At 44.2% G+C, this 24,119-nt stretch overlaps 1 long non-coding RNA gene across 2 annotated transcripts in view; it reads left to right on the forward strand.

Annotated features, from left to right (window-relative positions):
• Nucleotides 1-24,119, forward strand: part of LOC109318755 — a 227,117-nt gene that overhangs the window by 57,789 nt on the left and 145,209 nt on the right. The window lies entirely within an intron of this gene.

Below are 24,119 nucleotides of genomic sequence, written 5' to 3' on the forward strand. Positions count from 1 at the left end.
TATTTTAAAAAAAAACCCCAGTGCTCACTGGGTGCTGCTGGGCGGGGGAGGGGTGGAGGGTGATCCCTGCTGCCCCGCACTGGCCCATGCCCCACACTGGCCTCACTCCCTCAGCCCCCCCCACAGGTGCCCTGCCCGGGCCAGCTCCGGCTCCTTATGAAAAAAAAGCTGAGGAAAGCCCTGGGACTCACTGCTCCTACAGCGGCCTTGGGGCTTTGGGGGCTCATGCAGAACCCCCACATGGTGTGGGGCAGTGGGGATCACCCCCACCGGCAGGACCGGTGAGTGTGGGGGTTTTCTCGTTTGTTTTTTTTCTTAAAGGGCTAGAGCTGGCCTGGGTGGGGCACCTGTGGGGGGGCTGGGAGAAGTGGGGTGGGGGGGTCAGGAGGCTCATGCAGAGCCCCCCATGCAGCATGTGGCAGTGGGGGACAGTGGGGATTGCCCCCCGCCTGGCAGCACCTGCCTGGTTGGGGCTTTTTTTTCAAAGTGTTGGGTGCTGGGGCAGGCAGAGCAGCCATTGATGGGCTGGGAGAGCGGGTGGAGAATGGGCTTGGCTTGGCTGATTCGGAGATTCGGCAGCAGCTGAATCTCCAAATCAGATTCGGCCGAGTCAAATCAGGACAGTGATTCAAATCACCAAATTGAATCACTGTTCCCTGAATCAGCCAAATCTGAAGCGAATACTCGCTGCTTTGCACAGGCCTACTTCCCTGTAGCAGTACGGTGAAGGATTTTTGTTTTTCAAAATGTATCTTGTTTGTTAGCCTGATGGGAAATTCTGTTTCCTGAGGTAGTTTTGTGAGTGAAAATATCCGGGGCTGTATGGAATGGGTGTGCAAAAAAGGGGCAGGGTTGGAGAAGAAGCTTTTCATATGCAACTTGTATAAAGGCTTAGCATAACTGCCCACCTGAGTGACATAAGGGTCTCCTTGCTAATGTTCCAGAAATGCTAACTGCCCTTCCTCATGTCATCCCTTCATGGTACAGGTGTGTATTGTGGATCCACTCCTGAGGAGTGCTAGCAGTCATTGTGCCCATCTGGACTGGGGCTAGATTGTTGTGAAGGAAATGTCCACAGTTCTCATTAGGGTCAGCAGATGGATGAGTGTGCTCAGCTCCTCCCAAGGGGCCTTAGCAAAAGACTAAAAGAATTTCATAGGAAAAAGACCGCAAGGTTAATTGAGTCTTCCTTGATATGTCATCAAAATGATACATCAAGGAAGACCTGGGTAATGGACTAATCAAGGAAAACCTGGGTAATGAAATTCTCCTTTGCCACCTGTCTTATTTCACTTAAATATCAGAGAAACTCTGAGAGTCTTTAGGCCTGAATGTTGAGCACAGTCCTCAGATTTTTCACATGTTCCACGTGCAGAGGGAGGGGAAACCTATTACCAGCCTTTCCTTTTTATTGTCTGCTTTGAACAAGCTCAAGAAATGACCACACCTATAAAGAGCAAAGGCTAATGTCCATTGAGCACATAAAGATGAAAGATGGGGAGAAGCAAACAATAAATATCACTTAGTTAAGGATGTTGCCAGGGCTTTGTACATGCAATTTTCTCCCTCTGTTGGCTGGTCTGGACTTTGCATGCAACAGAGCAAATCAGAGCTTTTCTACTTCTTAAATAATTGAAGCTGCCATTAAACTAGAACATCTCTTACCACTGTTTAGAAGCTGCTCCTTTGTAAAATATCTTGGAAGTGAAGAGGGCCCAGGAGAAATTTTGATCACACCTGGTTGGAAAACAGTGTATGCGTGTGTTTCTGTGGGATCAGGATGGAGAGATCTTTCCCCTTTTTTCCATAAAAAAGTTTTCAAAACTGGAAGGTTTTTGATCAGCTTTAGTCTTGGTTTGGTCCTGTAGATCTAAATAAAAAGCTTCGTGCAATCACATTAATATTCATAAACTAGGAATCAAGAGAAATTTTATCAGTATCGGTAAAATAAAGACAAAATGTTCCAAATTTGAGTGCTATAGTTAGGAATAGGCATACTTTAATTTTTTTCACTGGCACTGAAAACCTGCAACTCCTGTTTACTTAAATGGAAACTGGTGTGAACCTGTGAATTCTTTGGCTGAATTGCATTATGTAAATTAACTTATGTTCAAGTACCTTTTAACACAGGACTGAAATAACCTTTATTTAGGAGAGTTTAGATTTTGCCTCCTTTCAAAGGTGAAACAGAAGGAGCAATTTCCTGTTAGACTGGTAGGTCTAGTCAAGTGTGGTCTTTCAGATCTCAACCTTTGCTCGTGCATGTACAAAATTTCCTGTGCCCAGACTTCCATATGTACTTTATAGATGCAAATGTCTGAACACCTGCTACTCATTTTCCATGGTGTCTAGATAATCCTGAGAAATGCAGCCATTCAGGGCTTCACCTTATGTTGTGCCATGTGATTCCTGTGATGCATTGGCTGCCCACAACATTTGTGATGTCCTGAGTTCTTGGTACCTTGCAAGATCAGACACTAACAAGCCTTTGGAGCTGAACAGTTTTGTGTATGCAGTTGTGCATTGGCTCACATTGGATAATTTAAAGAGCATGGGGCAGGTGACTAATATTTTAGCAGGTGTTTGTAACTGCAAAACGCAGATGTGTGTATGTGCATATGCAAAAACAGAGCTTGGAATAGGTTCCTTGATGTCTTCAGCCTCTCATCCCCTTTATGGAGTAATTCAGTGACGCTGCTGAGCTAGTCTGCTTTCCATGAAATATGTTTCTCTTCATCTCCTTGCCAAGCATTATTTCCATTTGGAAATATGTCCAATGTGATCTGTATCGTCAATCACACACCCCATTAATCCCCAGCTAAACTCCATGCCGTGTGCTTCCAGCAGCAATGCAGAGAACATGAAGTGCAAATTTAAAAATAGAAATAAAATGAAGTGAGGAAAGCAATCAGAACACCTAAAATCAAGCAGTGTCTTTAATCATTACTGCACAAAATGCATTGAGTGTTGTTTGATCACAATCTAAGCTCAGTCTAAACAGCCCTTTGAATCTGTAAATGACATGCTGGAGGGATATTTTTAGTTTGTGTTGTTCAGAATCCAAGCAGGATTTTTTTTGTATATTCATCTTATCACACTTCCTGCATAATAGGCTCTAGCTTTGCAAAGAGGTGCCACTTTCTATGGAATTATTATGCATGTAAATCACTTTCCTCTTGTATCCCAGTGGTGGTTTTTCTTTATTCAGAGGCTGATGTTCAGAGTAACTTTTATTGAACACTCCTGGATGAAAACAATGTAACTTGTATATTTAAGCTGTGTTTCTCATTCTCAGCCCTTTGGTAACACTTCTTACATTTTACCCTTACGCCTAGCACCGCAGGTGCCTTTCCATGTGAATGGCAGAAGGCCACAATTTTTAGCTCTGTTCTCTGATTGTAAAACCTGTTTATTCCCATCACCATGGAAACTTGACTGCATGTAAAAGTTGTGAGGAACTGTTCCTCAGGTCAGCCAGAAGATGCCCTCCCCTCCTGTCCACCTGCCTAGAGCTCCTACTGCAACTGGCCAATCGACCACCTGCTGATAAGACCAGCTATAAAGACACTCCAGGTACCTGCATATTCATGACTCTGTTTGAGCGTGGTCAGCTGAGTCGCAGTCCCATTTTTCCATACTAGAAGTTCAGATGATCTTTTGTAAGATGCACAAACCAGCTTTCTGAGCTAGTATTGTATTGATAAAGGAAAAACAACTGAAAGGTCAGTCCTGTGGAGAGCATGACAAATTAACTTTTGTTTTTTGGAAATACATAAGAGACTCAGGATAGAGATATGAGACAGAGCCAGTGGAATGGAGATTTGTGCAGTTCTCAGATAATGAGATGCCTGGAGGAAAACTTGGAAGCATTATGGCTTTGAAGGAAAGTCTGACAAATCTGTGCTGTGCTTTAAAACAAACATAATTTGGGTTCGGGGGTTTGTCTTAGAGTAAGAGTAAGGGGATAGTCTTTTTGGAAAGAATGGTCCAAATCTCTCTCTGGCAGGAATGGGTGCAACTAGCATTGAATTTGTAGCTCATTTTCACCGGTTGGGCATGAGTTTGCATATGCAAGGGCTGAATTTGACCTCAAGTGTTTGGGTTGTTGTGACACTGACCCAACACTGGAAGAGCGAGCGACTTGTCACATCCCCAGGATGTGAAACCAAGTCAAAACCACCAGTACCAGTCCATCCAGCTCAATTTCCTGCAGTTCAGAGTACAAAGCTGGGTAGAGCATGTCCTAGCTTGGCTTCTGGTTGATGTCTAAAGTGAAATACACAGTTAATATTAATAAATATTAATAATGAACATTCTCCTTCTACCCTGGCTTTTACTGAGAAGTATCACTGCCAAAAACAGATCTATTGAGGCCAGTAAGATTTTGTGCGCACTAAAGGTTTGATCCAGCTGTCATTGGTTTCAGCTGGAGTTAAATCAGGCCTGGAGGCTTTATTCACCATAGGTAGATATGTCAGAGTTGGGCTAAGAACTACTGTTCCTTACAAATTTAGGAACTACCAGGTTAGGAATAAGCAAAGGCATTAGTTTATCCTCGATTTTGTCCCTTGTTCCTGTCTGTTTGACATCTTGGAGGCATTGGCATCTCCTTTATTCACACAGTTGTCATAGGAACTATTTCCTAAGCAATATGCTGACTTATTCTGCTAGGCACTTTATTGTGTTCTGAAATGCTGACAGCGAAGCATGGCAATGGGTTTTTAAAATGTCATCAAGGTATCTTCTAGCAGTCAATTACTATTTCCAATAAAGAGAAATCTTTTCTGCAAATGTGAGTGTATTTTGATGGGAAAACGATCCTGAGGTTAAAGTGTATTTGTGAAAAAGTGAGGATTCCTCTTGTGACTTTGCTGATTTATTTGCATTATTAGATGAACACATGAAAGTAGATGTTTAACACTCTTCCTCAATTATTGTGCTGTTCATTGTGAATGATAAATGCCTTGATATATGGATCATGTATGTTTTTCTGCACAAATTAGTTTGTATTTGTTTTCTTTCATTTTGGGGATCCATAAATAAGCATGGGTACACATCCTCAAAGAATCCATTTCTAAGCACTTGGAGGAGAAGAAGTGATTAGGAACAGTCAGCATGGATTCACCAAGGGCAAGTCATTCCTGACAAACCTGACTGCTTTCTATGATGAGATGACTGGCTCTCTGGATGTGGGGAGACCAGTGGATATGGTATATCTTGACTTTAGCAAGTCTCACGTTTGATACCATGTCACACAGCATTCTTGCAAGCAAGCTGCAGAAGTATAGGTTGGATGAATGGACTGTAAGGTGGATAGAAACCTGGCTGGAATGTTGGGCTCAATGGGTAGGAATCAACGGCTCAATATCTAGCTGGTAGCCAGTATCAAGTGGAGTACCCCAGGGATTAGTCCCGGGGCCAGTTTTGTTCAATATTTTAATTAACAATCTGGAACTTGGGATGGATTGCACCCTCAGCAAGTTTGCGAATAACACCAAGCTGGGACATGTAGTAGATACACAGTGGGGTACGACTAGGATTCAGATGGCCTAGACAAATTGGAAGATTAAGCCAAAAGAAATCTCATGAGGTTCAAAAAGGACAAATGCTAAGTCCTCCACACAGGACAGAAGAATCCCCGCATCGCTACAGCGTGGGGACTGATTTCCTAAACAGCAGCTCTGCAGAAAAGGACCTGGGGGTTACAGCGGACAGTAAGATGGATATGAGTCATCAGTGTGCCCTTGTTACCAAGAAGGCTAGCAGCATACTAGGCTGCATTAGTAGAAACATTGCCAGAGGTTAGGGGGAAGTAATTATTTCATTCTTCTGCACTGGTGAGGCCACATTTGAAGTCCTGTGTCCAGTTTTGGGCTCCCTACTACAGAAAGGAAGTGAACAAGTTGGAGAGAGTCTAGCGGAGGGCAGTGAAAATGGTTCGGGGTTTGTGGCACATGACTTATGAGAAGAGGCTGAGGGAACTGGGTTTATTTAGTCTGCAGAAGAGAAGACTGAGGGGGGATTTGACAGCCGTCTTTAAATACCTAAAGGATAGTTTCAAAGAGGATGGAGCCGGACTGTTCTCAGTGGTGGCAGATGACAGAACAAAGAACAATGGTCTCAAGTTGCAGAAGGGGAGTTTTAAGTTAGATAGTGGGAAAAACTTTTCCACTAGGAGCGTGGTGAAGCACTAGAACAGGTTACCTAGAGAGGTGGTGCAGTTTCCATCCTTGGAGGTTTTTAAAGCCCAGCTTGACAAAGTGCTGGCTGGAATGATTTAGTTGGGGATGGTCCAGCTTTGATGATGCACTGAGGTCTCTTCCAACCCTAATTTTCTATGGCATTTCAGGTAAAATACCATGAGGTCTAATTTCAGTGACTCTTGAGTAATGTCCAAAGTATCTACACGTACGATTAATGCACACAAATAAACTCCAGAGCTTACTGCTGCAGAGTTTATTTGTGCGCAGCATGTGGAGCCTAGTCAGAGCAGCCCTGTGAGCTGGCCCCATGCTGAAGCACTCTTGGGCCTCATCCAGCCCGTATGCAGCGTGTGGAGCCCCATCGGAGCAGCCCTGAGCTGGCTGTTCTAATGGGGTTCCAGTGGCTGGCTGGGGCATGAGGGTGCTTCATTGCAGGGGCTGCCTGCCTGCTGGCCCACACTGAAGCACCCTGTGCCCCAGCCAGCTGGGACAGCATTTACATGTGCAATGCTGCTCATGAAAAAACTCTGCAGCAAGTTAGGACTTGCAGTTTATTGATTTAGTGTGCCCAAATAGGGGCGCACATGTAGATGCTGAGACATTTACCGCACAGTCAATTAGTCACTTGCACAGTGAACATCCTCTGTAGACACACCCACTGTTATTTAAAGGTAAGATGTTTTGGTTTCAAAGAGAGTATGATTGGTGGATTTTTGTGTGTGCTGCCAGCAGGAGATGGCAGAGGGCTGAGTGTAGTGAGGAAGAGCTTGGGCAAACTGGGAGGAGGCAGGGAGGAGAAAGGGAAGGTGAGACATTGGAAAGTTTACAGGATGAGAGGGAAGGGGAAGAAAAGTACTGTAGAGTGAGCTGGGGAAGAGTAAAGTGCACGGTGTGGAACTGGTGACTGTACTTCCCTGACAAAGATAGTGGAAAAGGTTCAAGGAAGCTCCTGTTGTTACATGCGGCCAGTAGGAACCAGACACAAAATAGAGCAAGTTTTTTGCAATCACCTTAACCACTGGCACCCAAAGATCTCATTCATTTCTCTGTGGTATTTAGGTAATTAAATAACTTTTGAGGATCTATACCTGGGTGGTCACTGAATGCTACATAGGGTAGGAAGATGTGAAGAAGCCAGGTGAAGAAAACTGCTTTCTCTGCTTTCTGTTGGGTGGACTGTACCTAGTGAGAGTGCCACATCAGACACAATGGGAAATTTAAACGAGGCAGGGAAATGCTATGACACTTTCCATACGCTGAGCTTGCTGCTAAGAGATCCCAAGAATCATAATGTAGATTTATCTGCAGTTACCTGAAGAACTTCAGTCATTTTTAGAGGCTACATACAAATGAAGAGCTTAGGATAAACAACACCAGTGATTAGGTTGGCACTGCTGCCCCACTGATTACCCATTCTCCTAAAATGCTAGAGCTATTCGATAATGACCAGCTTGGGAGGATGATGGTGAAAAAAGGGACCTAAGAAAGAAGGATGTGGATTCAGGACAAGGACTTCTTGTCAGAACCAGCCTTTTCATAAATATAAAAGATCAGACAGTGCCTGTTCTATATTTTCAGCCTGTTTTTAGCTGCAGTTTCCCCCCCCCATCCTTTTATCTAACAGCTAGTCATCAGGCCTCAGGATCTTTCTACAAAGAGCAATAATCATTCAATTTCATTAAACTAAAATGTAGACTATTAGAGTTCCATTTTTTACCTTCCATTAGGAATGATCTTTACCATGTTTGAAGGTTTCTTGATAAGTTGCATCAGCATCATCATCTATTTTTTTCCTTATTTAAAGTTTCCCATTAAAGGTGAAAAGAACAAATCCCAGCACAGTAGTCTGAGGAAGGTAATTATGTTTTAAGGTGAAGTGTTTTATGAACAGCATCTGATTGCTTGACAGTGCTAAAAATAGCAGCCTGGTTAAATAGTTTGTCAGCATGTGGAAACCTGGGAGCAGTGTATATTTTCTGTTTCATAAAATTCTACTACCAAGTGTCATCTTAGTGTCCATGAGTTACGGACTATTTGGCCAAGAAAAATATGATATATATATGGGGGACTGGATGCATCTGCTCATTAGTGTATAATTCACTGGAGCAGGTTTAATGTATTAGCAGAACCTATTATGCACATACCCACTGCCAAGATGTAAACTATGATCTAGTTTCAGACCCACTACTTGTGTGAAACCTACGTAGAATTGTGTAGGTGCTCTTTAAATTCTGTGTATGGCAGGGGTGGGCAAAATATGGCCCGCAGGCCGGATCCAGCCTGCCAACTGGTTGGATCTGGCCCATGGGCTGGCACCAGCCAATTGATTGTGTTTGGACTGTGGCTACTCCCATAGCGCTCTGCATGGGCCTGAGCTCTGCCCACACCTGCGCTGGGGCAGCCTGAATGGGACAGTGCTCCTATCTACCCCTGCTGATGCTCCCAGCAGCTGGAGGGGCTCCCCAGCTGCTAGGGCTACAGGGCCAGGGACCCAGGTCCACAGCCCGCTGCCCCCAGCAGGAAGCAGTGGCTGATGCAGGAGAGTGGAGCCCAGCTCTCCCCACTACTGTTTGCCTGCTGTAGGCTTGGGTGGGGTGTGGTGGTTCCCTGCTGTGGTGCATACATCCGGGGTGGGGCCCATGCCCCCCAGATCTGTGAGCAAGGTGGGGGTGGGCATGGGATACCCGCTGCACGCTCATGCTCCCACCCTGCTGCCCGTTCCTGGTACCCCCACAGCTGAGTGGGTGCGACTCAGAACTACAGGGAACAGCGGGGCCACATTGGGGAAGTGCCTTCCTGCTGCCCTGACAGTGCATCCCCTGCCCACCTGGCAGCAGCAGGGGTGGTGGCATGGCGTGGTACCCCTTGCTGCTGCAATGTGCGTGAGGGACTCATTGCCAGGGAAGCACGGAGTTTGCAGTGGCAAGCAGCTTTCCTGTGTGGCCCTGTTGTGTCCTGCAGCTCTGGGCTGCACCCACCGGGCTGCAGAGGCCCTGGGAAGGGCAGTAGGGCTGGAGCCTGAGCCCACAATAGACAGCCTGCTGCACCCCCACCCTGTGCACAGTTCTGGGGGGGCACAGGTCCCTTGTGCCCCACAGGAGTGTGCGCAGCAGCAGAGAGCTGGCCCTACTCCTCTGCCCCTTAGATAAGCCACCTGTGGCCCCATCCTGCTCTGCACCAGGGCCCTGCAGCTGCACATTGTGGCCCCAGGCCCCAAGCTCCATGCACCGCCTGGCTGGGCAGCAGTCCCAGCCCCAGCCGCAGCCCCAGCCCTGCTCAACTCCCTCCCTTCCTGCCTATGGGGGCCTCAGTCCCTCTTTCACTTACCTGTGGGAGCTGCTTTCCAGGCTGCCTGGTGGCCACGTGTATATACATGCACTTGTATATACCCCCTGCCTGACTGCTCTCCTCCTGCTGCCTCCCAGCTTGTTGCAGGCTGGAACTCTGCCAGCCTACAATGAACTATTTGCAAAACTGCTAAATCCATGGGTTTCTCCACTAAAATGAGAAATCAGCATTTTCCTCTGGTAAGGGGGGAAATCTGCATTTTACTCCATTTTTCTGTGAGAAACAGAAAACCCGAATCCCTGGAGATAACAGACCTGATTACCTACCCATCAGCCCTCTTGTCTCTGAAAGTTTGTGTACACAGAGTCAAGCCCTTACTTTTCTTTAAAAGTGCAAAGTTTCAAGAAGTTAAATGAATAAAGGATATCAAACAACAAGAATGCACTTTTTGTAGAAAACAATGATTAAACTGAGGCTTCCTGACCAGTGATTTAAATCAATCTGATTTAAATCAAAGCCACCCCTGCAGACAGGGCTCAGCCCCATGTGGGGTGCTATAGGGGCAGCCACAGGCTGGATGGTGGGGCAGACTGCATCTGCATTGCCTACCTTGGCAAGCTATGCTGCACGTGCCCCCTGGCACACCCTCTCGCTCCCCACCTCCCAGGACCTAATGCACGGGCAGCCCCCCACACGTGTGCACACCCCCCAACACCTCCCACAATATACAAGGGTAAGATTTTATTTTGAGCTATTGTGCAATCACCTCTATATGCGCTACTCAACAACACATAAATGGGGACAAAAAATATTTTTTGAAATAAAATTAAAGTATGTTATGGTAGATGTTGGATTGTTAGTATATGATTTGTTTTTTATCTACCATTTGTTAAAATGACATCTTCTGAAATATTTTGTGTGCGGCACTCAACAGCACACCAACACTCATTAAGTGGTCCACCAGTTGAAATAACTGCCCACCCCGAAGTATGGTTATATGCACTGGTTAATTACAAACACAAATGCATCTTATTAACCTATTGTGTGGACAACAGTGTGCGGTTGCAATACTTGTATGTGCAAATTTAGCATGGGTTTACAGAGCTGAAAGGAAAATATAGTCCCAGAAGTCTTGTGGACCATAGGCACTTAGTGTCCAGATAAGTGTAAAAATGCATTGCCTGAGCAAGAAGCTGCTGTTAGCCCCAAACTTTGACGGACCCTCACCGCAGCCATATCAGAAAGGCTGGGCATTTAAGGGGCCTTCTGCTAGTCACAGCTCCTGCTCCAGTGGTTGATGGAGTTCAAGAACTTTACTGCTTCTGCTCGCACATTATCCCCAGAGGGCAAGAGGGAGAAGCCATTGAGGGAGGGACTGGTGCTGAGTGCTTGTGTGGGTGCACGTGTGGGTGTGTATGAGAGTTTTGCTATCTTTAACCCACCTCAGTGTATCTTTGTCTTTCATATTTCTTTAGGCAGAGCAGAAATGAATGCAAGTATCCAGTCCCCATGCTCTGTCCCTGTCATAGCAGATGTTTTCCTTCAGGGCATATTCACACCTTCCCACACTTTTGCAAGTGTAAAATAAACTTTTTTGTCATCCTATGAAGCTTTTGCCTAACACAGGAAGTGTTAGGTGTCTGGCTCAGCATACAAGAATTATTGCTTTTGTGAGAAAGCAGTTTCAAGAAAAGAGAAAGCCCAATTAATAAAAAATGGAATAAGCAAAGATAAAAAGGAAGGAAGCAGAAACCACAGAAGTGAAGTGTCTCTGTCTCCAGAATTGAAGAAATCCAACGGATGTACATAGGGTTTCTATTAGATTTTCCAGGCTGATACCCAGATGAAAATGGATTACTTTCCAAGTAATGCAAAGCTGTTTTAGTTTTCATAATGTAGAGAGCTTTTCTTTAAAGCAGTGTTAAATTACTGGGATGCCCTTTGTCATAATGCTTGATACAATCTTGCCCATAGAAAAGCTTCAGTGGCCATTTATCTTCTGTAATAGATGTCCTTCCCCCAGGGGCTTGAATTTAAGCCTTTTAAGGAATCCCATACTATCAAGTGTTGGCTTCATCGGAGGTTCCACATCACTGAAACACTTCTTAGGAAAACTTACTGTTTCTGAGGAATGTTTCCTGCTGCGTGTCCTACAGGAGGTCAGAATCAGAAGAACCTCTGAACTTTCTGGAGAGAATGTTTATATCCCTTAGAGAGTCTTGTTTTGAATAATCCCTAGGATCAGTTTGGGAAGAGGAAATTTATGTGAACAATTATGGTACTTGCAAAAAATCAAGCATGCAAATGGACAGCTAGATGTATTTTAGTTCAGATGTGTAATCCTGTCCCTTTGCTATGCTGCTGGGAATGGGACCTTTGAATAGTTACAGATAAGCTGAAAGTTTCTCACTTGTTTCCAGGCAAACTGTACTAATTGGCAGATGTGCAGTCACTTCTTGCTGTTCCTGAAAACAAAGCCATTCTAGGCAAGTCATCTGAGTCTTTCATGGAGGATGTTCAGCAGAATATGGCCACAGTTAATGGTCTTATAGAGTTGTTTGTGCCCTTGGCCATGATAGGAGGTCATAGTCTCTTGATAATTGCAAGAATTAACTAGGTCCCTGATAAATAGGGAGAAGTTCCTCATTGTATCAGTAGAAATATTCGGACCCTACTGCCCCATGTCCACTTGGAAGCTCTTGCTTCTGATAATATTTAATTTACAATGATAGAGTATTATGAAGTGTTGCAATGGGAACAAATAGAGCTTCATTTCAAGGCATAGTAAGATCTTTTGCTCAGTAGGATCTCGCTTTGTATCAAAAGAGTGTAGCCACAAATGTGAATCTTGCATTGCTTTCCTCTGAGCAGTTAAAAGCTGCTTGTACAATTCTACTTTCATTCATTTTTTTAAAGAAATATGGCACGTTCTAATGCCATTTTAATTCAAGGGCAGGAGACACCCTGTTTCTGAAAGGTTAGTTTTAAAGGTCTTGAATGCATTTATCTGAAGAGGGAATACTGATGAATTGTTAATATAATCACCCTGCCTTAATGGCTTTCTAGTACATACTCTATTTAAATAGAGCGTATTAAGGATTAGAAAGCCACTTCATGCTCGCGCAGATTTTAAAGTCAGGTCTTTTTTATTATATAAGTGCATTTTTTCTTCTCTTCATTTCTAATATATTCAGAATGTTTTACGGCTTTCTTTGTAAAGTTTTGAAGTATTTTTAACAATGAAGGATGGAACTGGTTTGCTTGCTTTCTCTTTTGTCTCTTCTGCCTCTTAGGTAAATTCACATGAGATTATATTTGCCAGCTCCTGGCTGTTTCCTTCTGTACTTAAACTGTTCTTCAGGCTATGTGCTGTTAGAGACAGAGCCTGATCAGAAACTATTTTAGATATGAGCCAATCTGGCTGGGGCCATAATGAGGAAGAAAGCAGTTGGGAGGGGTTGTGATATGCTTTAGTTTGACACTGGGATCCACTGAGCATTTTTATTCTAAAAGTACAGTGCTGTAGGTGGAGGAAGTCTGAGTTTTATTTGTAGTGATACGTGCCTACACTAGTGATGTGGGGCGCTGACAGATTGACAGTTCCCCAGTCTAACTCATGGTGCTTCATAGAAAGCACCATGAGTTAGACTGATACCTCTACCCCTCCCCATGACCCAACCGATGCTCCCTGTTGGTCTGGGGGAAGGGGATTGAGCTCCAATCCACCCATCCCCACCCTGCAGCAAACCCCAACCTGCAGTTCCTTCTCTCTCCTTTCTTCCCCTTCCATCCTGCAGACGGTATCGGAGGTGGGGCTGCACTGCATCAGCCCAGCCTTGCTCATGTGCAGGGACTTATAGAAGTTAATGAAGGTGCTCTGCTTTGGAGTGTCTTCATCTGAACCTCATGTAATGAGGGTTAATTTGTCATGCAACTGGGCACTTTTAAAGTGCTCTGCAACCATTCCTTTTTGTCAGGACATAGCTGTAGAGCACTTTCAAGGGGCCAACCACGCAACAAATGCCACTTCTGTCAATGCCCTTAGTTACTTATTTTGTTGCCATTTAGCATCACAGGAGAGAGATGTCTCAGTCCTCCCTGGGTTGTATCTCAAGTCATTTCATTATTTAGCTCAGTGGTTTTCAACCTTTCTTCATTTGTAGACCCCTAAAAAAAATTTGAATGGAGGTGCGGACCTCTTTGGAAATTTGGAATGGAGGTGCAGACCCGATTGAATTGCAACTCTGGGTATTCGCATACTTTTGGTTGATCATAGTTGTCTTTTGCAGACTCTTTAGACATAGTCTGTGGACCTCCTGGGTTGGGAGACCACAGGTTGAAAACCACAGCTCTAGCTCATCAAGGGGTTTTGCAGAGCACTGATCAAACTGTAGTGAGTGCAGCCCAGTGGCTTTTGTTTAGGGATGCTTCATCAGGGTTTCTTGAAATATTACATGTCCAGTATCCACATAGTCATTAATATATTAAAAATACCCTTTAGTCTGCAAGTCTTTCAGGGTGAGTGAAAGTGCCCAGCACAAAGGGCTCCTGTGATCTTGAATGGGGCCTTTGAACACTATCAAAATACATCTATTTACTAACAATACTACTACAATGTTTTCAAATTGGTCTGGTGGCATCAGTTTATTACCCAGTTCAGCAGCTCCTTAATATATAGAGAAATTCAATCTCTGGTTTTTTTTAATCTTTCTTAAAAAGGGGAACTTGAACATGGAATTGTACAAAAGGACATGGTTGGTTTTGCTGAATGGCCTTCAGAGAAAAGGGAAGAAATGCGATTAGGCTGCATGCATGTGGCAACATGTGAATAGGGTGAGCTAACAGCTAAACCACTGAATTTACCATCACAAACATGAAATGAATTTTTTTTCTCCCTTCCTGCTCCCTCCTGCGTCTCCCCTTTTGCATAGTCTTGGGCTATTACATGTTAAGTGCAGAAGAAAATAGAGCTGGTAAAAGGAGAGTTAATTCTTCAGCCACCGAACAGAGTCATTAAATACAATTCTGAAGATATTAATTACCATCATATTAGCATACTTTGAGCACCAGAGTTCTCTGTATTACGTAATTGCCTAGCCAGTCTGGCAGATGTACCTATTTTTACTGCTAATTAATGGAATATTATGGGAGAGGCCATGAATTAATTGTACTTCAGGATTTCTTTATAAAGCAGTTAATTGCATAAGGAGTGTCACAGCTGACAGAAGTAGCAATGTTTATAATGAAGCTGCATTATGCTACAGTGAGAGCCCATGCTCCAGGATAAGCATGTGGACCAGTGGTGATTAGTTGGCTTCCTGTCCCCACTGTAGGATCGAGCAGGAGGGCAGCATGCTTCTGTTGGTGGTGCATGCAGATACTTATATCAGGATGTTGTCTGCTGGGCTTTGGCCAAATAAACAAAACTCAGTCTGGCAGAAGCTGAAGCTTCATGTGCAGTACTGCTATTATTAAATACTATCTGGTTGGCTTTGTCTAGACAAGAGCTTTTCGCTGCATTGTAATTCAAGTTACAACTGTGGACTCTAGTCTACACAGAAACTCCAATGAAATCTGAGGCGAACCCACTTATGAGCCTGATTCCTCTCTTAACTGCACCAGTTTTACAGCAGTGTAACTCCAGTGACTTCTGGGGAATGAATCTCTGACTCTTGGCTGCAAGCAAAAAAGATTTAGGCTTCTATTAGCCTCTTCTTATTTTTAAAAGCAAACAGGCTTTTAATAAAGGCAGATGTTGGGGCAATTTTCTTTGGTCTGATTTTATTACACTTTGCCGTTTGTTTAACCTGTCTTATTGCTTTGCTGGGGGAAAATATCTCTGCCTTCAATATAATTAGAGTTGAGCCCAGGGCAAACTTGCTCGATCCAAGCATCTTTACAGATGCCCTTACAAAGGCTTGGATTCAAATGTGAGGTCTATGTTTTGGGACCACTTCTGGTTAAAAAAATATATATATATATATATAAAGGGCAAATATTTACATTCCATGACCAGCCCTCAAAGTACTCTATACAGGCCTGGGATAAAAGTCTGTTTAAACTAATAGAAGTGCTGTAATAATATGTCTGCAATCACATTAGGGGAAAGAGTTCACTGTTCTTGTTGAACACAGTGCGATTCTCTACCTGGTGTGCCATATAACATACACAATATATGCTCTTAAGGGATTTCTGTGATGTTGCCAGCATCAGGTATTGCAGTATGTTTCTAATACAGATCATCAAATCATCAAGTGTTCCCTGTGAGGAGTTGTACTTACTCAGGTGCATAGTTCATTTGAAACAAACTGGAGTAAGTACTACTTGGTATCAGAGCCTATGTTCAAGCCAATAAGTGGACACATTTCCGAATATGAAACTTTGCCTATCTAATGCCTATAAGAAGTACACTCCAATATAAAATCTGGCTGTCTTCTGCTTAAAGTTATATGCATATATCTGTCTGAAGTTCTTTAACAGGAAGCAGGGCAGTTGGGCATAGATGGGGCAGTTCCTAATGTGGGGAGCTGTAGCTGAAAACTTTTGACATTCTTTGAAACATCGAAATATGTAAAGCATTTAGTTATTTTCCCTTTCTTTGATTTCAGTGCAGAGGCATGCTAGACTCCAAATGAGCTGGAGCTGGGAGCTCTGTTTTGAAAAAATGAGATAAGTGATTGCAGTGTAGATGTTAAACAAAGTAATGAAGAAGAGTACACTTGATAGCTGTATAATATTCAAAAATTAGGGCTACTGCTGGGATATTTTAAATGGCTTCCCTCTTCAGAAACAGAATGACATAAACACAGTCCTGTTTTTCCATCGTGTTCATGATGCTTCTCAGGGTGTCTTAAATGGTCTGGATAGTCTCAGCCTGCTCATTATCACACATACATGAACTTGTCATAGCAATGAAGAGGTCATCATCTTATAGTCATTTGGAAAAATGTTTTCCTCTTGAAAACTCGTCAGATCCCTGTTGCTCTAGTACAACATTTCCATTGCCTCTTCAGATCCCAAAGTGCATAATCTCAAACCCTGTGGGTAAATGAATAGTGATATTGCAATAAGAAAAACTCCTCCTCTTCTGATTTCTCTGAGCTCACGGTCAGTGACATTTCTCAAAACAAATGTTTAAGAAAGCAGTCTGCTTAATTTTGTTCTTTCCACATGCTGAGCTGAAGCTGTTGTGTTATAGAGCTTAACAACTAGTTAAACCATTTTTAAAACTCAAGAATCTGATTATGTGTTGATTTTGAATGTAGGTAATACAAGGGCTTGTTTTCCTGCGCTGAAGCAAGAGCAGTGATTAACAATGATGATGACAGCCCTGGAGTCTGCAGGAATGTCCAGGTCGTCCGTGATGTTGCTTTTTCTGTCTCTAATTAGAGTGGAATTGTGATGAAAGGTTTGAGCAGAAGCTTTAGAGAGAAGGATAAGATAAAATCAATAGACTTAACATGCAAATAGATGGGCTCAAAACAACTGCATTTTGTAGTCTATTGCCAAGCTTTCAATGAGCAAATTTAAATTCAGATAATGGAAATAGGTATGCTTACAGCAGGCTGCTGGGGACAGGGATGCTAGGACCCTTACTGTTATGAAATATTTATCATAGCCACAGAGAGTAGTAGTCAGTAGCTGACAGAATAGCTTCAGTGTCAGAAAGCAAAGAGTTTCAGGAAAAGACAGCTGCCTTCCATGGAGGGATGTAGACCTCTGATCCCGGCATACTTTGTAGAATGCTACTTATATGACTAACGAGTTACTTGTAGAAAGGGCTTTGATACCTCATAGTTTGAGCAGCTGGCCTCTAATTAGTTTTTTGGCTTTTTCCTTTTGCTAGGTGTGTGGATTAGGAATACTTCATGCCCTACCTCTCAGACTTCATGGACACACCTGTCTATCCTGACTCCTCTGTCTGGGGCTTGTTCCTTTCTTCTGTCTCACCATGCAGTGTGATTCACCTGCTGGAAACCAATCCTAGTCCACACACAGTCCACAAAAAACATCAGTTCAGCAGCCATAGACAGTTTGGAGGGGTCTTAGAGCACATCCCAGGGCCATGCCTGGCCTCTCCGAAAATGAAGGCATTTGCTCAGGACTGCTCAAACCTCTTTGTCTGCTGCCTAACTGCAGGGCTTAGGTGCATGTGGAGTTGGAGTAAGGGTGTGGGACTGCTCTACGGCAGCCCTGAGCTCACCAAGGAGGTAAAATACACATAGTTAAAATACCACTGCTTGGTCCCTCTGCATTGTACAGCGTGTTTGCAATGCCTTCTTAATAAAACCCCTGCTGGATCTTGTGTGACCCTCTCCTCTCAGGGACAATCCAAGAAAGGCAGCGCACTGAACACTAAGATACTTAGTCTAATATTTTGGGGGAGGTAGATGGTGTGTGGTATATAGATGGTGATCCTGTTAAGTGGTATGGATCTCTAAGAAGAACCTTTATCCAGACTGTGCTGTTGCAAGTGAATGCAAGTTAAATATATGAGCAGGTGCAGGTCTTAAAGATGGCTTCGCAACTTGCCAAAGCCCACACTCTGAATTTAACGGCAGGGGTAAGAATCCAGGAGTCCTGACTCAAAGCACTAGTCTGAGCTGCTTCTCTAGCCATGAAAAGAGTTGTGCCATCAGATGCAGAGCCTTGTATACAGCATCTCTGTGTGCATGTTGCTTGTCAGGTCTGGTAATGTTTTTCTTGTACACTTGCCACCAGCCCACTTGGGGTGGGAGTGCCTTGTAAGAGCTAGTGTGGTCCTCTGTGCTGCAGAACGTGCCCGCCTCCCCGTCATTCTTTACTCTCAGTACAAACGGTGCCTTGCTGTGAACAGGAGGTCCTGGACCACAGAGTACGTTCTGCAAAAACTGTTGCCCTTAAGAAAAATGGTCAAGAGAAAAGAATGTGTTTTTCTAAAGGTCAGCTGAACCCGTGGAGCACTTGAGAGTAGAGGAAATTATAGCATTTGTCTGTCATTGGTACAAGGCTAGCGGGCTCTTCAAGAGAAGGAAAAGAACAAAGGCTCATTACAGCGTGCTCAGAAGAAAAGCCTCTTTAACGTAGCTATTAGAAGGATTCATGCATTTCTTTGGGCCCAGATGAAAGGCAGTTTTTCAGCGTGGAATGTTCCCTACTTTAAATGTGTTAAATGCTTCCCTTGATTATATACAGGTCTTGTTGGCAGTTACTATAAACAGTGTATTAACTTCTAAAGTGATTCTGATACCACTTGCAGATTAGAGAAAGTTAACTCTGGATTGGTGATCCTGCCTGAAACCTGACTCTTTTTCTTTAGTCTAACTGAAAAAAGCTGATGTGACTGCATGTTCATGGGACACTGGAGACGGATTTATGTCATGTGGTTTGACTGAGCATGGAATTACAATCCTTTGCCCTTCAAGGAAGAATATTTCATGCACTTTATCACAAAAATAGAGTACATCAATGCTCAGTATGTTGGTGTTCTGATCTTATTAGTGGCTTTTGGCTGCTTCTGCAGTAGGAATAAGAAAAATAATTCATAGATGTTTTAGAAACAAATATCTATTGCAAGCTGCACTGGCAATCTGTTAGGGAGTATCATCTGAAGAAATTAAACGTGAGCTATTTTTCAGTAACCCATGAGTTAATGCAGTTACAAACCACAGAACATATGGCATAACCTAAATAAAAGTTTGTTTTCTTTTTAAAATTAAGTATATTTGCAGGAATAAGCTGATGCCCTGTTTCAGGCTTGATTAGTGCAAACTCCTCTAATTAGCCACAAGCCTGTGCTTCTGACACAAATCAGTTATATTGAGTTTCTGCTATCTGAAATTATTCAAACTCTCCTATATATTTAGAATAACCAAGGCTTTGCTGTAATTTGCATGAACTTAATCTTAGCAGCAATGTGTCTTTGACTGTCTAACACACTAGCATTTGGTATATTAGAAGTCCATCTTTTGTTGTACAGAGAACTTTCCTTGCTTTTTAGCCACTCAGTACTATTCTAAAGGTTGTGACTGTGATGCTTCTGTGATGAAATGGTACGCAACTCTATTTCTGTGCATCAAGTATTTGAATGGTCCAGTAGGCAACCTTTAGTGTAATTCATGGTAATTCATAGAGAATAATAAATATAATGGGTGATTTGGTTAGAAGCAAGGTAAGTGACTTAAGGCTAGGTACAGATGTTACAGTTAATGCACTTTAAGCACTTAGAAAGTGCTCTACAAACTGTAACAGAACAAACGTTCACGGCACATAAAGCGCTTTAAAAATGGCAGATCCTGCTGTAAGTTAACCTTGGATGGATGTGTACTAACCTAAAGTGCTTTCTGTTAGAGTGCTTTATAGATTTCATAGACATTAAGGCTGGAAGGGGATCTCACAAGATCATTGGGTCCAGCCCCCTGTCCAAGGGGCAGGAAGTCAGCTGGGGTCAGATCACCCCAGCAAGATAAGCATCCAAGCTTATCTTATTGAACATCTGTGCCAGAGCCCATCGAGGGATAGCATAGAGCGTGATTGCTGCCATCCCAGGTGGCATTGCACAGAGCTGCCTTAGCCTTAGGCAGAGCTTGTTTGCTCTGCCAAAGCGCGGGGATGATCCTGCTCCCTTGAGAGTCAGTGACAGTCTCTGATGCCAGCCCCATGGACAGCCTGGCTAGGGAAGATGGGGGAAGGGGTGTTTCTGTCCCCACAATGGCCCTAGGTCCCCGGTGTGGTGCAGTCCAGCCGTGAGGGGTGCTGCAGGAGAGGAGCCAGGGTCTCTTGTGGCAGCTGCTGCTGGAGTGGCCCCTCTCCCAAGCTCTGCCCCCCTGCCAGCTGGTGACCCTCAACAGCAGCTGGGGGGAAGAGACCCCCGCCATTGTCAGGGTCCCCCAGCTGACAGGCACCAGCTGGCAGGGGAGCAGGGCTGGGCCTGTCTCTCTGGGGATCAGGGGTGGGGACTGGGCCTGGCCCATGTGGCAGAGGGGCTCCATTCACATCCCCTCCCACACCAGCAACCTGCCAGCTGCAGCCAGAAGCTGCAGAACAGGGCTACTCCATTTTTTTGCTGCACTGGGAACTATGGCTGGGGGTGGGGAGGAAGGGAACCCCCCTGCTGTTCGCCCCTCTCTACAGGTTGCTGGGTTTGGAGTCAGGGGGGTCTGCCCAGGTCTGTGCAGCATGACGACTCCCTTCCCCACCTGGCCACCAGTTCCCAGAGGAAAGAAACATGGGGCCATGCTTTGCTGCAGCTGCTGGCTGTTGCCATCAAGAGGCTGGGGTGGGGGGAAGGGGAACCCCCCTGCCATGAAGGCTTCCCCCACAGCTTGCTAGCTGGGTTATTTGGGGGTGCTGGGCTGGTTCCACTTTCCCTTTCCCCGTCCCCAGGCTCTTGACACTGGCAGCCAGTAGCTGCAGGAGGGGCATCCTAGGCCACAGTTTCCCTGCACTGGGAACTGGGGCGGTGGGGGGGTTGAAGGAGCCCCTGCACCATGGGGACCTGGCCTGACTCCTCCAAATTCCCCAGCTAGCAAACTGTTGGTGGGGCCATCGTGGTGGGAGCTCCATTTCCCCCTCCCTCTCCAGCCCCAGCCACTGCTGACAATTGCCCACTGGTGGGGGTGGGGAGAATGCTCTAGCGTGCTCCTGGGAGGTGTGCAGGAGGGTCCCCCATCTGCTGGCCTTGGCCAATGTAGGCATGCACCGTGTGCATGATGAATGTTGGGCCTTATGTAATGCAAGTAGCACAGTTCATGAAAAAAGCAGGACTTGCCACTGCAGATTCTGGGCTAAACTGATACCTGAAATACTTCCATTGAGGTAAAGCAACATTCTCCATTTCCATTGGGCCTGTATACCTTCCCTCTGCTCATATGGAGTTTGATGTGATCTTTGATTTCTATTGCTTAATAATGTTTATAGTCATGACTACTGTATATCTATCTTCCACCACCATGGTAATTGAATTACTGTGTTTGCATAACAGCTTGTTTCTCATGTAGGGTCTGTGCTTTGAAGTGATTCATTAGCCAATGATCGTGCCACAAGATGTTAGTTGGCAATGCAGTGCGCATTAAAGACCCTGTTATGAAATTCCTTGTATGTTACCTGTTAATTTGATATTATTCTTTCCTGTACTGTGTGTTCTTAAACAAATTATATTTATAGTGTGTCCATTGGCTTGTTAAAAGGACAGCAAGAAAGCAGAGGATCAGTTAGCTGAAGATAGTATGACACAGCTGCAGCTGGATGATTCAATTGAAAGCAATGTTTACTGAGACAATTATTGCAAAATAATTAGCATCTAATAAAAAAGTCCTTAGTCAGTGACATTTTATACAAAGTACATGGTATTATACAATCTTTTTTTCCAGAGAGTTTATAATAGCTGGAGATTTGAAAAATGTAACAAACTATTTATGTCTATAGGATAAAATCAAAATATAATTGCAAAGCCTGCTTCATAGAGGAAAGAAATGGTTTGGCAACTTCAATTTCCAGCAAGTTCGTTGGTTCTGAGCACGTTAATATAGTTCCTGGATGGAATTTCACTGGGGAGTGGGACCCTGACTTTGCCATGTTCTTAGTGGCTGCAGTGTTGGGTATCTATCTAAGTACTGCTTCACCTTCCTTCCCTCTTTCATCTGCAGGCTCACTGAATCCGCAGTTTGGAGTTGCTGTTCTCCAGTTCTGTCTTAGATCTTTCCCAATCTGGTGTTTACCCTTTGCGCTCCAATGAACTTGGTGTCCGTGCAGTCTCCAGGTACAGAACTGTTCTCCTTGACAGATCAGTCCCTTTCACCCATCAGTCAGGCTCTTCTTGAAATCTCCTTCCTGGTTCTCTCTTTGCCTCTATAATCGCCTCCTCAGTTTGACTCTTACTGGATCCTTCCTTTCTTCCCTCCCGCCTTTGGGGTTTCACAGTTCTCTGTCCTCGTTTCCATTCTTTTCTCTTTCTATGCTTTCTCACTGAGGAATCTCTTTGGCAAACACAGATTTAAACACTAGTTATGAGCTGCAAGTACTCTTTCCTGTTTCAGACATAGCTGCTTCTGCCACATTAAGAACTTGACTTAAGCTCTCTGAGACCTACTTATAGAGCCATCACCTGAAGCTTAACATGGCTGAAATAAACTGAGCTGGGAGAGAGGAGATTAAGAATTCTGTTCCAGTCCTGCTTGTCACTCGGGTTTGTAACCTGGGTGTCATCTTTGATTCAGACCTCTTCCTAGAACATGCATTCAAACTATAGCTAGGTTATGCAGAAAAAATCTACAAGACATCTCTGTTTTGACCTTTGCTGTCCATTCTCACTGATAACTCTTGGCTGGGCTAATTATTACAACATCCTTTTCTCTGGTCTTGGCATATGCAATTTTGCCCTGCTGGTATCCATGACAGAGAGCTGCTCCTGACTAATTGGCTTAGCTCATCCTGCTGACCAGATCACCCCTGTTCTTCCTTCCCTCTCCCGGCTCCCTCTTCCATACTATTAAAAAATGATCTGTGTCTTGTTATTCTAAGCTCTTGGAAGCCTGTCCCCATCCACCTCATCCTTTCTGATTTGCTTCTGAAAGGTCATTTTCAAAGGGAGGTCCCACTGGTCCAGGATTGCTGCCAGATTTCAGACTAGCACCTTTTTCACATGCTTGGGAGATGCTCTCCATTAACATCCAACAGGCTTCAATATTTGCTCCTAATTCTGCTCCTGTGTGTTGCCTGGTGGCAGTAGTATAGGGACACAGCTGAGTGCTCAGGACATGGGCAAGAGTGACTTCCAGCTGCCATGGGATCATGATCCCATGACTTCCAGTAGCAGCCTCTTCCTCACCCTCTCTATCCTCAATGCCCAGTCAGCACCTGAGGCAGTTGCCCCATTTGCCTTGCCTTAGTTATGCACCTGCCTGGTTGTGTGCTATAACCACTGCCTAAAGTATCTCAGTACTTCCCAGCACTTCCTTGTATGTCTCTATCCATCTGTTTTCTTATACTTCACTGGTAAGCTCTCTGGGGTAGGGATTGTCTTTTTCTGTTCGGACAGTGCTTAGCACAGTAAATTCCTGATCTGTGACCTGCACTGCTAGGAGCTATAGAAATACAAATAACCATATTGATGGAATAGGAGAGTGACACCAATTACAACCTTGACAGTTTCTGATGATGCTGGGTTATTGTTATGCGTGTATTTGCTTCTCAGGGTGAGAAGGAAGAATGTGGCCTGGTGAGCTTTTTAAGGACTAGTTTTATACTAGAGGGACTAATGGAAAGTAATGCATTTCAGGCAACATTGTACAATGACTGATGGGAAGCAGGGAGATGGAAAATACTGGTCGGTCTGCTGGAATAGTACTTAAAAGCAGCTTGCCTGATCTCCAGGGTAGAGATGGAAAGCAGTCCAGAACAATATTGCCGAAACCCCTGTCTTGGCAGAAAGCTTAGATTTTCTTCTTTCCCCAACATTAGGAAGAATTTTTCTTTGAAGGGGTCTTGTTGGGGGCATGTTTAGTTTTCCCTCTGTCAACACTCATAGTGCCACTTTAAATATTTAGAACATTGGAAGCATACATTGTTCTTTGTAGCATCCAGTTTTTGTTTTTTATTAGAATTATCAAATTTTCTCTGTGTCATACAGGGCCAGGTGCCAGTGAAAAA

The sequence above is a fragment of the Crocodylus porosus genome, unplaced genomic scaffold (assembly GCF_001723895.1).
Source record: "Crocodylus porosus isolate Cpor-Errol unplaced genomic scaffold, CroPor_comp1, whole genome shotgun sequence".
Lineage (NCBI taxonomy): Eukaryota > Metazoa > Chordata > Crocodylia > Crocodylidae > Crocodylus > Crocodylus porosus.